General features: G+C 50.5%; 22 non-coding genes and 12 pseudogenes across 22 annotated transcripts; all 34 read left to right on the forward strand.

Moving 5' to 3' along the window:
* The first annotated feature begins 16 nt into the window (after nucleotides 1–16).
* On the forward strand, nucleotides 17–135 carry LOC143944933 (5S ribosomal RNA; annotated as a pseudogene).
* Nucleotides 136–245: 110 nt separating this feature from the next.
* On the forward strand, nucleotides 246–364 carry LOC143953657 (5S ribosomal RNA). Its single transcript, XR_013268718.1, has one exon. It is a non-coding gene; the product is annotated as a 5S ribosomal RNA (ribosomal RNA).
* A 109-nt stretch (nucleotides 365–473) lies between these two features.
* On the forward strand, nucleotides 474–593 carry LOC143945493 (5S ribosomal RNA; annotated as a pseudogene).
* Nucleotides 594–702: 109 nt separating this feature from the next.
* Nucleotides 703–821, forward strand: LOC143952236 (5S ribosomal RNA). The gene has a single exon (XR_013267432.1). It is a non-coding gene; the product is annotated as a 5S ribosomal RNA (ribosomal RNA).
* A 109-nt stretch (nucleotides 822–930) lies between these two features.
* Nucleotides 931–1,049, forward strand: LOC143947231 (5S ribosomal RNA). The gene has a single exon (XR_013265284.1). It is a non-coding gene; the product is annotated as a 5S ribosomal RNA (ribosomal RNA).
* Nucleotides 1,050–1,158: 109 nt separating this feature from the next.
* Nucleotides 1,159–1,277, forward strand: LOC143954132 (5S ribosomal RNA). Its single transcript, XR_013269151.1, has one exon. It is a non-coding gene; the product is annotated as a 5S ribosomal RNA (ribosomal RNA).
* A 109-nt stretch (nucleotides 1,278–1,386) lies between these two features.
* Nucleotides 1,387–1,505, forward strand: LOC143946564 (5S ribosomal RNA; annotated as a pseudogene).
* Nucleotides 1,506–1,614: 109 nt separating this feature from the next.
* On the forward strand, nucleotides 1,615–1,733 carry LOC143950623 (5S ribosomal RNA). Its single transcript, XR_013265973.1, has one exon. It is a non-coding gene; the product is annotated as a 5S ribosomal RNA (ribosomal RNA).
* A 109-nt stretch (nucleotides 1,734–1,842) lies between these two features.
* Nucleotides 1,843–1,961, forward strand: LOC143954253 (5S ribosomal RNA). Its single transcript, XR_013269262.1, has one exon. It is a non-coding gene; the product is annotated as a 5S ribosomal RNA (ribosomal RNA).
* Nucleotides 1,962–2,070: 109 nt separating this feature from the next.
* On the forward strand, nucleotides 2,071–2,189 carry LOC143953566 (5S ribosomal RNA). Its single transcript, XR_013268636.1, has one exon. It is a non-coding gene; the product is annotated as a 5S ribosomal RNA (ribosomal RNA).
* Nucleotides 2,190–2,298: 109 nt separating this feature from the next.
* On the forward strand, nucleotides 2,299–2,417 carry LOC143947243 (5S ribosomal RNA). Its single transcript, XR_013265285.1, has one exon. It is a non-coding gene; the product is annotated as a 5S ribosomal RNA (ribosomal RNA).
* A 109-nt stretch (nucleotides 2,418–2,526) lies between these two features.
* LOC143950256 (5S ribosomal RNA) lies at nucleotides 2,527–2,645 on the forward strand. The gene has a single exon (XR_013265675.1). It is a non-coding gene; the product is annotated as a 5S ribosomal RNA (ribosomal RNA).
* A 109-nt stretch (nucleotides 2,646–2,754) lies between these two features.
* On the forward strand, nucleotides 2,755–2,874 carry LOC143945494 (5S ribosomal RNA; annotated as a pseudogene).
* Nucleotides 2,875–2,983: 109 nt separating this feature from the next.
* Nucleotides 2,984–3,102, forward strand: LOC143952969 (5S ribosomal RNA). The gene has a single exon (XR_013268095.1). It is a non-coding gene; the product is annotated as a 5S ribosomal RNA (ribosomal RNA).
* A 109-nt stretch (nucleotides 3,103–3,211) lies between these two features.
* Nucleotides 3,212–3,330, forward strand: LOC143952738 (5S ribosomal RNA). Its single transcript, XR_013267886.1, has one exon. It is a non-coding gene; the product is annotated as a 5S ribosomal RNA (ribosomal RNA).
* A 110-nt stretch (nucleotides 3,331–3,440) lies between these two features.
* LOC143953695 (5S ribosomal RNA) lies at nucleotides 3,441–3,559 on the forward strand. Its single transcript, XR_013268753.1, has one exon. It is a non-coding gene; the product is annotated as a 5S ribosomal RNA (ribosomal RNA).
* Nucleotides 3,560–3,668: 109 nt separating this feature from the next.
* LOC143952127 (5S ribosomal RNA) lies at nucleotides 3,669–3,787 on the forward strand. Its single transcript, XR_013267334.1, has one exon. It is a non-coding gene; the product is annotated as a 5S ribosomal RNA (ribosomal RNA).
* Nucleotides 3,788–3,896: 109 nt separating this feature from the next.
* LOC143950257 (5S ribosomal RNA) lies at nucleotides 3,897–4,015 on the forward strand. Its single transcript, XR_013265676.1, has one exon. It is a non-coding gene; the product is annotated as a 5S ribosomal RNA (ribosomal RNA).
* A 109-nt stretch (nucleotides 4,016–4,124) lies between these two features.
* Nucleotides 4,125–4,244, forward strand: LOC143945495 (5S ribosomal RNA; annotated as a pseudogene).
* Nucleotides 4,245–4,353: 109 nt separating this feature from the next.
* LOC143950618 (5S ribosomal RNA) lies at nucleotides 4,354–4,472 on the forward strand. Its single transcript, XR_013265969.1, has one exon. It is a non-coding gene; the product is annotated as a 5S ribosomal RNA (ribosomal RNA).
* A 109-nt stretch (nucleotides 4,473–4,581) lies between these two features.
* LOC143953567 (5S ribosomal RNA) lies at nucleotides 4,582–4,700 on the forward strand. The gene has a single exon (XR_013268637.1). It is a non-coding gene; the product is annotated as a 5S ribosomal RNA (ribosomal RNA).
* A 109-nt stretch (nucleotides 4,701–4,809) lies between these two features.
* On the forward strand, nucleotides 4,810–4,928 carry LOC143945364 (5S ribosomal RNA; annotated as a pseudogene).
* Nucleotides 4,929–5,037: 109 nt separating this feature from the next.
* LOC143952128 (5S ribosomal RNA) lies at nucleotides 5,038–5,156 on the forward strand. The gene has a single exon (XR_013267335.1). It is a non-coding gene; the product is annotated as a 5S ribosomal RNA (ribosomal RNA).
* A 110-nt stretch (nucleotides 5,157–5,266) lies between these two features.
* Nucleotides 5,267–5,385, forward strand: LOC143944867 (5S ribosomal RNA; annotated as a pseudogene).
* Nucleotides 5,386–5,494: 109 nt separating this feature from the next.
* LOC143950258 (5S ribosomal RNA) lies at nucleotides 5,495–5,613 on the forward strand. Its single transcript, XR_013265677.1, has one exon. It is a non-coding gene; the product is annotated as a 5S ribosomal RNA (ribosomal RNA).
* Nucleotides 5,614–5,722: 109 nt separating this feature from the next.
* Nucleotides 5,723–5,842, forward strand: LOC143946908 (5S ribosomal RNA; annotated as a pseudogene).
* A 109-nt stretch (nucleotides 5,843–5,951) lies between these two features.
* Nucleotides 5,952–6,070, forward strand: LOC143952238 (5S ribosomal RNA). Its single transcript, XR_013267434.1, has one exon. It is a non-coding gene; the product is annotated as a 5S ribosomal RNA (ribosomal RNA).
* Nucleotides 6,071–6,179: 109 nt separating this feature from the next.
* Nucleotides 6,180–6,298, forward strand: LOC143944709 (5S ribosomal RNA; annotated as a pseudogene).
* A 109-nt stretch (nucleotides 6,299–6,407) lies between these two features.
* LOC143954699 (5S ribosomal RNA) lies at nucleotides 6,408–6,526 on the forward strand. Its single transcript, XR_013269663.1, has one exon. It is a non-coding gene; the product is annotated as a 5S ribosomal RNA (ribosomal RNA).
* Nucleotides 6,527–6,636: 110 nt separating this feature from the next.
* Nucleotides 6,637–6,755, forward strand: LOC143954567 (5S ribosomal RNA). The gene has a single exon (XR_013269546.1). It is a non-coding gene; the product is annotated as a 5S ribosomal RNA (ribosomal RNA).
* A 109-nt stretch (nucleotides 6,756–6,864) lies between these two features.
* LOC143947745 (5S ribosomal RNA) lies at nucleotides 6,865–6,983 on the forward strand (annotated as a pseudogene).
* A 102-nt stretch (nucleotides 6,984–7,085) lies between these two features.
* On the forward strand, nucleotides 7,086–7,205 carry LOC143946734 (5S ribosomal RNA; annotated as a pseudogene).
* Nucleotides 7,206–7,314: 109 nt separating this feature from the next.
* Nucleotides 7,315–7,432, forward strand: LOC143944466 (5S ribosomal RNA; annotated as a pseudogene).
* Nucleotides 7,433–7,541: 109 nt separating this feature from the next.
* Nucleotides 7,542–7,660, forward strand: LOC143952115 (5S ribosomal RNA). Its single transcript, XR_013267323.1, has one exon. It is a non-coding gene; the product is annotated as a 5S ribosomal RNA (ribosomal RNA).
* The last annotated feature ends 2,259 nt before the right edge of the window (nucleotides 7,661–9,919 follow it).

Here is a 9,919-nt window from a genome sequence, read left to right on the forward strand (position 1 = left end):
AGTAGGGTGCAAGATCGCCTACGGCTACATCACCCTGAATGCGCTCAATCTCGTCTGATCTCGGATGCCAAGCAGGGTCGGGCCTGGTTAGTACCTGGATGGGAGACCGCCTGGGAATACCAGGTGCCGTAAGCTTTTTTCCATTATGTTGTTGGCTTTGGCGACCTGCTGTATTTTTCCTCTCGATTGCCCGAGGTGACCACCTTGGCTTTTGTCAAGAGAGTTGTAAGTAGGGTTCAAAGATTGCCTACGGCCACATCACCCTGGATGCGCTCAATCTCGTCTGATCTCGGATGCTAAGCAGGGTCGGGCCTGTTTAGTACCTGGATGGGAGACCGCCTGGGAATACCAGGTGCCGTAGGCTTTTTTCCATTATGTTGTTGGCTTTGGCGACCTGCTGTATTTTTCCTCTCGATTGCCCGAGGTGACCACCTTGGCTTTTGTCAAGAGAGTTGTAAGTAGGGTGCAAGATCGCCTACGGCCACATCACCCTGAATGCGCTCGATCTCATCTGATCTCGCATGCTAAGCAGGGTCGGGCCTGGTTAGTACCTGGATATGGAGACCGCCTGGGAATACCAGGTGCCGTAGGCTTTTTTCCATTATGTTGTTGGCTTTGGCGACCTGCTGTATTTTTCCTCTCGATTGCCCGAGGTGACCACCTTGGCTTTTGTCAAGAGAGTTGTAAGTAGGGTGCAAGATCACCTACGGCCACATCACCCTGATTGCGCTCGATCTCGTCTGATCTCGGAAGCTAAGCAGGGTCGGGCCTGGTTAGTACCTGGATGGGAGACCGCCTGGGAATACCATGTGCCGTAGGCTTTTTTCCATTATGTTGTTGGCTTTGGTGACCTGCTGTATTTTTCCTCTTGATTGCCCGAGGTGACCACCTTGGCTTTTGTCAAGAGATTTGTAAGTAGGGTGCAAGATTGCCTACGGCCACATCACCCTGAATGCGCTCGATCTCGTCTGATCTCGGATGCTAAGCAGGGTCGTGCCTGGTTAGTACCTGGATGGGAGACCGCCTGGGAATACCAGGTGCCGTAGGCTTTTTTCCATTATGTTGTTGGCTTTGGCGACCTGCTGTATTTTTCCTCTCGATTGCCCGAGGTGACCACCTTGGCTTTTGTCAAGAGAGTTGTAACTAGGGTGCAAGATCGCCTACGGCCACATCACCCTGAATGCGCTCGATCTCGTCTGATCTCGGATGCTAAGCAGGGTCGGGCCTGGTTAGTACCTGGATGGGAGACCGCCTGGGACTAACAGGTGCCGTAGGCTTTTTTCCACTATGTTGTTGGCTTTGGCGACCTGCTGTATTTTTCCTCTCGATTGCCCGAGGTGACCACCTTGGCTTTTGTCAAGAGAGTTGTAAGTAGGGTGCAAGATCAACTATGGCCACATCACCCTGAATGCGCTCGATCTTGTCTGATCTCGGATTCTAAGCAGGGTCGGGCCTGGTTAGTACCTGGATGGGAGACCGCCTGGGAATACCAGGTGCCGTAGGCTTTTTTCCATTATGTTGTTGGCTTTGGCGACCTGCTGTATTTTTCCTCTCGATTGCCCGAGGTGACCACCTTGGCTTTTGTCAAGAGAGTTGTAAGTAGGGTGCAAGATCGCCTACGGCCACATCACCCTGAAAGCGCTCGATCTCGTCTGATCTCGGATGCTAAGCAGGGTCGGGCCTGGTTAATACCTGGATGGGAGACCGCCTGGGAATACCAGGTGCCGTAGGCTTTTTTCCATTATGTTGTTGGCTTTGGCGACCTGCTGTATTTTTCCTCTTTATTGCCCGAGGTGACCACCTTGGCTTTTGTCAAGAGAGTTGTAAGTAGGGTGCAAGATCGCCTACGGCCACATCACCCTGAATGCGCTCGATCTCGTCTGATCTCGGATGCTAAGCAGGGTCGTGCCTGGTTAGTACCTGGATGGCAGACCGCCTGAGAATACCAGGTGCCGTAGGCTTTTTTCCATTATGTTGTTGGCTTTGGCGACCTGCTGTATTTTTCCTCTCGATTGCCCGAGGTGACCACCTTCGCTTTTGTCAAGAGATTTGTAAGTAGGGTGCAAGATCGCCTACGGCCACATCACCCTGAATGCGCTCAATCTCGTCTGATCTCGGATGCCAAGCAGGGTCGGGCCTGGTTAGTACCTGGATGGGAGACCGCCTGGGAATACCAGGTGCCGTAGGCTTTTTTCCATTATGTTGTTGGCTTTGGTGACCTGCTGTATTTTTCCTCTTGATTGCCCGAGGTGACCACCTTGGCTTTTGTCAAGAGATTTGTAAGTAGGGTGCAAGATTGCCTACGGCCACATCACCCTGAATGCGCTCGATCTCGTCTGATCTCGGATGCTAAGCAGGGTCGTGCCTGGTTAGTACCTGGATGGGAGACCGCCTGGGAATACCAGGTGCCGTAGGCTTTTTTCCATTATGTTGTTGGCTTTGGCGACCTGCTGTATTTTTCCTCTTGATTGCCCGAGGTGACCACCTTGGCTTTTGTCAAGAGAGTTGTAAGTAGGGTGCAAGATCGCCTACGGCCACATCACCCTGAATGCGCTTGATCTCGTCTGATCTCGGATGCTAAGCAGGGTCGGGCCTGGTTAGTACCTGGATGGGAGACCGCCTGGGAATACCAGGTGCCGTAGGCTTTTTTCCATTATGTTGTTGGCTTTGGCGACCTGCTGTATTTTTCCTCTCGATTGCCCGAGGTGACCACCTTGGCTTTTGTCAAGAGAGTTGTAAGTAGGGTGCAAGATCGCCTACGGCCACATCACCCTGAATGCGCTCGATCTCATCTGATCTCGCATGCTAAGCAGGGTCGGGCCTGGTTAGTACCTGGATATGGAGACCGCCTGGGAATACCAGGTGCCGTAGGCTTTTTTCCATTATGTTGTTGGCTTTGGCGACCTGCTGTATTTTTCCTCTCGATTGCCCGAGGTGACCACCTTGGCTTTTGTCAAGAGAGTTGTAAGTAGGGTGCAAGATCACCTACGGTCACATCACCCTGATTGCGCTCGATCTCGTCTGATCTCGGAAGCTAAGCAGGGTCGGGCCTGGTTAGTACCTGGATGGGAGACCGCCTGGGAATACCATGTGCCGTAGGCTTTTTTCCATTATGTTGTTGGCTTTGGTGACCTGCTGTATTTTTCCTCTCGATTGCCCGAGGTGACCACCTTGGCTTTTGTCAAGAGAGTTGTAAGTAGGGTGCAAGATCGCCTACGGCCACATCACCCTGAATGCGCTCAATCTCATCTGATCTCGGATGCCAAGCAGGGTCGGGCCTGGTTAGTACCTGGATGGGAGACCGCCTGGGAATACCAGGTGCCGTAGGCTTTTTTCCATTATGTTGTTGGCTTTGGCGACCTGCTATATTTTTCCTCTCGATTGCCCGAGGTGACCACCTTGGCTTTTGTCAAGAGAGTTGTAAGTAGGGTACAAAGATTGCCTACGGCCACATCACCCTAAATGCGCTCGATCTCGTCTGATCTCGGATGCTAAGATGGGTCGGGCCTGGTTAGTACCTGGATGGGAGACCGCCTGGGAATTCCAGGTGCCGTAGGCTTTTTTCCATTATGTTGTTGGCTTTGGCGACCTGCTGTATTTTTCCTCTCGATTGCCCGAGGTGACCACCTTGGTTTTTGTCAAGAGAGTTGTAAGTAGGGTGCAAGATCGCCTACGGCCACATCACCCTGAATGCGCTCGATCTCGTCTGATCTCGGATGCTAAGCAGGGTCGTTCCTGGTTAGTACCTGGATGGGAGACCGCCTGGGAATACCAGGTGCCGTAGGCTTTTTTCCATTATGTTGTTGGCTTTGGCGACCTGCTGTATTTTTCCTCTTGATTGCCCGAGGTGACCACCTTGGCTTTTGTCAAGAGAGTTGTAAGTAGGGTGCAAGATCGCCTACGGCCACATCACCCTGAATGCGCTTGATCTCGTCTGATCTCGGATGCTAAGCAGGGTCGGGCCTGGTTAGTACCTGGATGGGAGACCGCCTGGGAATACCAGGTGCCGTAGGCTTTTTTCCATTATGTTGTTGGCTTTGGCGACCTGCTGTATTTTTCCTCTCGATTGCCCGAGGTGACCACCTTGGCTTTTGTCAAGAGAGTTGTAAGTAGGGTGCAAGATCGCCTACGGCCACATCACCCTGAATGCGCTCGATCTCATCTGATCTCGCATGCTAAGCAGGGTCGGGCCTGGTTAGTACCTGGATATGGAGACCGCCTGGGAATACCAGGTGCCGTAGGCTTTTTTCCATTATGTTGTTGGCTTTGGCGACCTGCTGTATTTTTCCTCTCGATTGCCCGAGGTGACCACCTTGGCTTTTGTCAAGAGAGTTGTAAGTAGGGTGCAAGACCACCTACGGCCATATCACCCTGATTGCGCTCGATCTCGTCTGATCTCGGAAGCTAAGCAGGGTCGGGCCTGGTTAGTACCTGGATGGGAGACCGCCTGGGAATACCATGTGCCGTAGGCTTTTTTCCATTATGTTGTTGGCTTTGGTGACCTGCTGTATTTTTCCTCTCGATTGCCCGAGGTGACCACCTTGGCTTTTGTCAAGAGAGTTGTAAGTAGGGTGCAAGATCGCCTACGGCCACATCACCCTGAATGCGCTCAATCTCGTCTGATCTCGGATGCCAAGCAGGGTCGGGCCTGGTTAGTACCTGGATGGGAGACCGCCTGGGAATACCAGGTGCCGTAGGCTTTTTTCCATTATGTTGTTGGCTTTGGCGACCTGCTGTATTTTTCCTCTCGATTGCCCGAGGTGACCACCTTGGCTTTTGTCAAGAGAGTTGTAAGTAGGGTGCAAGATCGCCTACGGCCACATCACCCTGAATGCGCTCAATCTCGTCTGATCTCGGATGCTAAGATGGGTCGGGCCTGGTTAGTACCTGGATGGGAGACCGCCTGGGAATTCCAGGTGCTGTAGGCTTTTTTCCATTATGTTGTTGGCTTTGGCGACCTGCTGTATTTTTCCTCTCGATTGCCCGAGGTGACCACCTTGGTTTTTGTCAAGAGAGTTGTAAGTAGGGTGCAAGATCGCCTACGGCCACATCACCCTGAATGCGCTCGATCTCGTCTGATCTCGGATGCTAAGCAGGGTCGTTCCTGGTTAGTACCTGGATGGGAGACCGCCTGGGAATACCAGGTGCCGTAGGCTTTTTTCCATTATGTTGTTGGCTTTGGCGACCTGCTGTATTTTTCCTCTCGATTGCCCGAGGTGACCACCTTGGCTTTTGTCAAGAGAGTTGTAAGTAGGGTACAAAGATTGCCTACGGCCACATCACCCTGAATGCGCTCGAGCTCGTCTGATCTCGGATGCTAAGATGGGTCGGGCCTGGTTAGTACCTGGATGGGAGACCGCCTGGGAATACCAGGTGCTGTAGGCTTTTTTCCATTATGTTGTTGGCTTTGGCGACCTGCTGTATTTTTCCTCTTGATTGCCCGAGGTGACCACCTTGGCTTTTGTCAAGAGAGTTGTAAGTAGGGTGCAAGATTGCCTACGGCCACATCACCCTGAATGCGCTTGATCTCGTCTGATCTCGGATGCTAAGCAGGGTCGGGCCTGGTTAGTACCTGGATGGGAGACCGCCTGGGAATACCAGGTGCCGTAGGCTTTTTTCCATTATGTTGTTGGCTTTGGCGACCTGCTGTATTTTTCCTCTCGATTGCCCGAGGTGACCACCTTGGCTTTTGTCAAGAGAGTTGTAAGTAGGGTGCAAGATCGCCTACGGCCACATCACCCTGAATGCGCTCGATCTCATCTGATCTTGCATGCTAAGCAGGGTCGGGCCTGGTTAGTACCTGGATATGGAGACCGCCTGGGAATACCAGGTGCCGTAGGCTTTTTTCCATTATGTTGTTGGCTTTGGCGACCTGCTGTATTTTTCCTCTCGATTGCCCGAGGTGACCACCTTGGCTTTTGTCAAGAGAGTTGTAAGTAGGGTGCAAGATCACCTACGGCCACATCACCCTGATTGCGCTCGATCTCGTCTGATCTCGGAAGCTAAGCAGGGTCGGGCCTGGTTAGTACCTGGATGGGAGACCGCCTGGGAATACCATGTGCCGTAGGCTTTTTTCCATTATGTTGTTGGCTTTGGTGACCTGCTGTATTTTTCCTCTTGATTGCCCGAGGTGACCACCTTGGCTTTTGTCAAGAGATTTGTAAGTAGGGTGCAAGATCGCCTACGGCCACATCACCCTGAATGCGCTCGATCTCGTCTGATATCGGATGCTAAGCAGGGTTGTTCCTGGTTAGTACCTGGATGGGAGACCGCCTGGGAATACCAGGTGCCGTAAGCTTTTTTCCATTATGTTGTTGGCTTTGGCGACCTGCTGTATTTTTCCTCTCGTTTGCCCGAGGTGACCACCTTGGCTTTTGTCAAGAGAGTTGTAAGTAGGGTGCAAGATCGCCTACGGCTACATCACCCTGAATGCGCTCAATCTCGTCTGATCTCGGATGCCAAGCAGGGTCGGGCCTGGTTAGTACCTGGATGGGAGACCGCCTGGGAATACCAGGTGCCGTAGGCTTTTTTCCATTATGTTGTTGGCTTTGGCGACCTGCTGTATTTTTCCTCTCAATTGCCCGAGGTGACCACCTTGGCTTTTGTCAAGAGAGTTGTAAGTAGGGTGCAAAGATTGCCTACGGCCACATCACCCTGGATGCGCTCGATCTCGTCTGATCTCGGATGCTAAGCAGGGTCGGGCCTGGTTAGTACCTGGATGGGAGACCGCCTGGGAATACCAGGTGCCGTAGGCTTTTTTCCATTATGTTGTTGGCTTTGGTGACCTGCTGTATTTTTCCTCTTGATTGCCCGAGGTGACCACCTTGGCTTTTGTCAAGAGAGTTGTAAGTAGGGTGCAAGATCGCCTACGGCCCCATCACCCTGAATGCGCTTGATCTCGTCTGATCTCGGATGCTAAGCAGGGTCGGGCCTGGTTAGTACCTGGATGGGAGACCGCCTGGGAATACCAGGTGCTTTTTTCCATTATGTTGTTGGCTTTGGCGACCTGCTGTATTTTTCCTCTCGATTGCCTGAGGTGACCACCTTGGCTTTTGTCAAGAGAGTTGTAAGTAGGGTGCAAGATCGCCTACGGCCACATCACCCTGAATGCGCTCGATCTCATCTGATCTCGCATGCCAAGCAGGGTTGGGCCTGGTTAGTACCTGAATATGGAGACCGCCTGGGAATACCAGGTGCCGTAGGCTTTTTTCCATTATGTTGTTGGCTTTGGCGACCTGCTGTATTTTTCCTCTCGATTGCCCGAGGTGACCACCTTGGCTTTTGTCAAGAGAGTTGTAAGTAGGGAGCAAGATTGCCTATGGCTACATCACCTTGAATGCACTCGATCTCGTCTGATCTCGGATGCTAAGCAGGGTCGGGCTAGTTAGTACCTGGATGGGAGACCGCCTGGGAATACCAGGTGCCGTAGGCTTTTTTCCATTATGTTGTTGGTTTTGGCGACCTTCTGTATTTTTCCTCTCGATTGCCCGAGGTGACCACCTTGGCTTTTGTCAAGAGAGTTGTAAGTAGGATGCAAGATCGCCTACAGCCACATCACCCTGAATGCGCTCGATCTCGTTTGATCTCGGATGCTAAGCAGGGTCGGGCCTGGTTAGTACCTGGATGGGAGACCGCCTGGGAATACCAGGTGCCGTAGGCTTTTTTCCATTATGTTGTTGGCTTTGGCGACCTGCTGTATTTTTCCTCTCGATTGCCCGAGGTAACTATAAGGATTAACAAGTCTCCATTTTGTTATACTGTCATCCATTTTAAAACTTTGTATGACCAAGCTAGAATTCTAACTACTTTTGACATAGATGCTTGCTATTTGGAAAACATGCTGTTTTCTTTGAATGCCCTTGGCCGCGAGAGTTTGTACAGAGAAAGCCAAGATATGCAACTATCTTATATCGTCTATGACCTAGAACGTCTGGACCACAGACTATTAGCACAATATTGTTGAATATTGTTAAATATCGTAGTCTTATTCTTATCTCGCGTGAAGGTTAATGACGTGCTTTGCCGTGAAGACAATTTCTGCTTATTTTGCTTGTTCTGTCAATAAACCTGTTACTAGGAAAAGCTTGGTGTATAGCTACGAGCGCATCCCTGATTGGCTACTCCACAGGGCGCCACCCCAACTGTTTCAGCATATAACCTGTTGTATTCAAAACATTAAATTGTAATCATTATTCGCATACATCTCGTGTATGAGTTTTGGTTATCTCACCGGTGAATGGGACTCCCAAGTACATCCAGACCACGGCCTAGGAAAGATAGGAAGAGGGAAATCGAGCACCTAACAGAGCAAGGACCTACCTTTACAGCTGGTACCAGGAAGTGGGGTCATCGATTCGGCAGGTGAGTGACTACTGATTTATTTACCTTATTGGTGAGGATCTTTTGGTGTCACTCATACTGCCGCGGTGACCGCCACGTGCGGGACCTGTATTGCTGCTGTGCCTCCGCGGTGGGCTAGGCTGGCCCATCGGGAGAAGTAGAGGGCTCGTACCTAAAAAAAGAGAGTCCGGCTAGGTTGGCCTGACTTAAAACTATTAAGTAAAATAGATTAAAAGAGAGTCCGGCTAGGTTGGCCTGACTTAAAACTATTAAGTAAAATAGATTAAAGAGGAACATTACAGGGAAGGGAAGCAATAGATTGCGCCCTCCCCAAATAAGGTTGGATGTTCAAGGGACGCCCGAAGGGTAATTTGATCAAATCAAACACAGTGCACATTTTATCTAGTCATGTAAAACGATTGCATGTGATTTAGTTGTTCATATTTTTCATTTTATCTGGTCATGTAAAACGATTGTATGTGATTTAGTTGTTCATGTTTTTCTTTCCAGGTTACGTAAGTATTTCAAACTTGCCTTTTCAATAGTTTTTTTTGTATTTTGCTGTTCTTTCAATGTCTTTACCTTGTGATCCAGATTGCTGTGAAATTGTTAACCCTTGCCCTCACTGTACTGTTGGTTTATTGTTTCTTAAACAAATTGATATCCTGATATTGATAGCCACTCGCCCAGGGGGATATTCCACTAGACTAGGAGAACGCCCCGTGTACCCCCAGGACGAAACATCTCCCGTTGTCACGCTAGTCAGAATAAACCTGCATAGCCCAGTCAGTGAACCCCACCTCCTTGCTTTACATTCCCTGGAAGAAGTTCAACAACAGGTGATTCGTGCCACTGGCTGCTATCACCTCTGCCCCCTTACCAAGCATCTCATAACACCCCCCCATAATGGGGAATATTGTAGGCAAAGACGGGACCCCTTATGAACAACCTACTCCCTATGAGTATGTGCAGACTATAGTGCCCGGTCCCTATGTAGAACCATTTTGGAGTCAGGTTAGGGAAAGGTGCCAGCAATTAGGGATCCATGATATAGGTCCCGCGGGCCCCTGCAACACAGAAGATTGGCATGTAGTAAAAAAGATTTGTCAGTTACATAAGCACTCATACCCCCCCGGGAAGTGGGATGTAGATTACATGAAAAAATCTTGCAAGATATGGGAAGCCCCTCTAAAAATTTATTTAAAAAAACATGCCAAAAATCATGCCCTCACAGAAGGAAAACCAATACCCTCGGCCCCTATAACTACACCCCTGAATGCCCCAGAAATACCCCCTCCTTATGTCCTTGTCAAAACTGACGAGGGCGAGGTTGCCCAGGCCTTGGCCATCTACCCCAGTCTTGGGGTAGACATGGCTGCCATATCCGCTGCACTGTACAACGCCTCCACCCCGCACCAAAGACAACTCTGGGACAGGGAATCCCAAGCCAAAAGAGACAGGGAGGGTCAGGAGTACCAGGACCAAGTGGAAGCTGACGAGAGGGCGAGGGAGACCCCTGAGCAAAAAGACTTTAGGGAAGAGAAGGAACGGTTTGCCCTTGAAGTAGAGACAGCCAGAG

Source organism: Lithobates pipiens, unplaced genomic scaffold, assembly GCF_037356315.1.
Source record: "Lithobates pipiens isolate NorthernLeopardFrog02 unplaced genomic scaffold, aLitPip1_a1.2 Scaffold_30, whole genome shotgun sequence".
Classification (NCBI taxonomy): domain Eukaryota; kingdom Metazoa; phylum Chordata; class Amphibia; order Anura; family Ranidae; genus Lithobates; species Lithobates pipiens.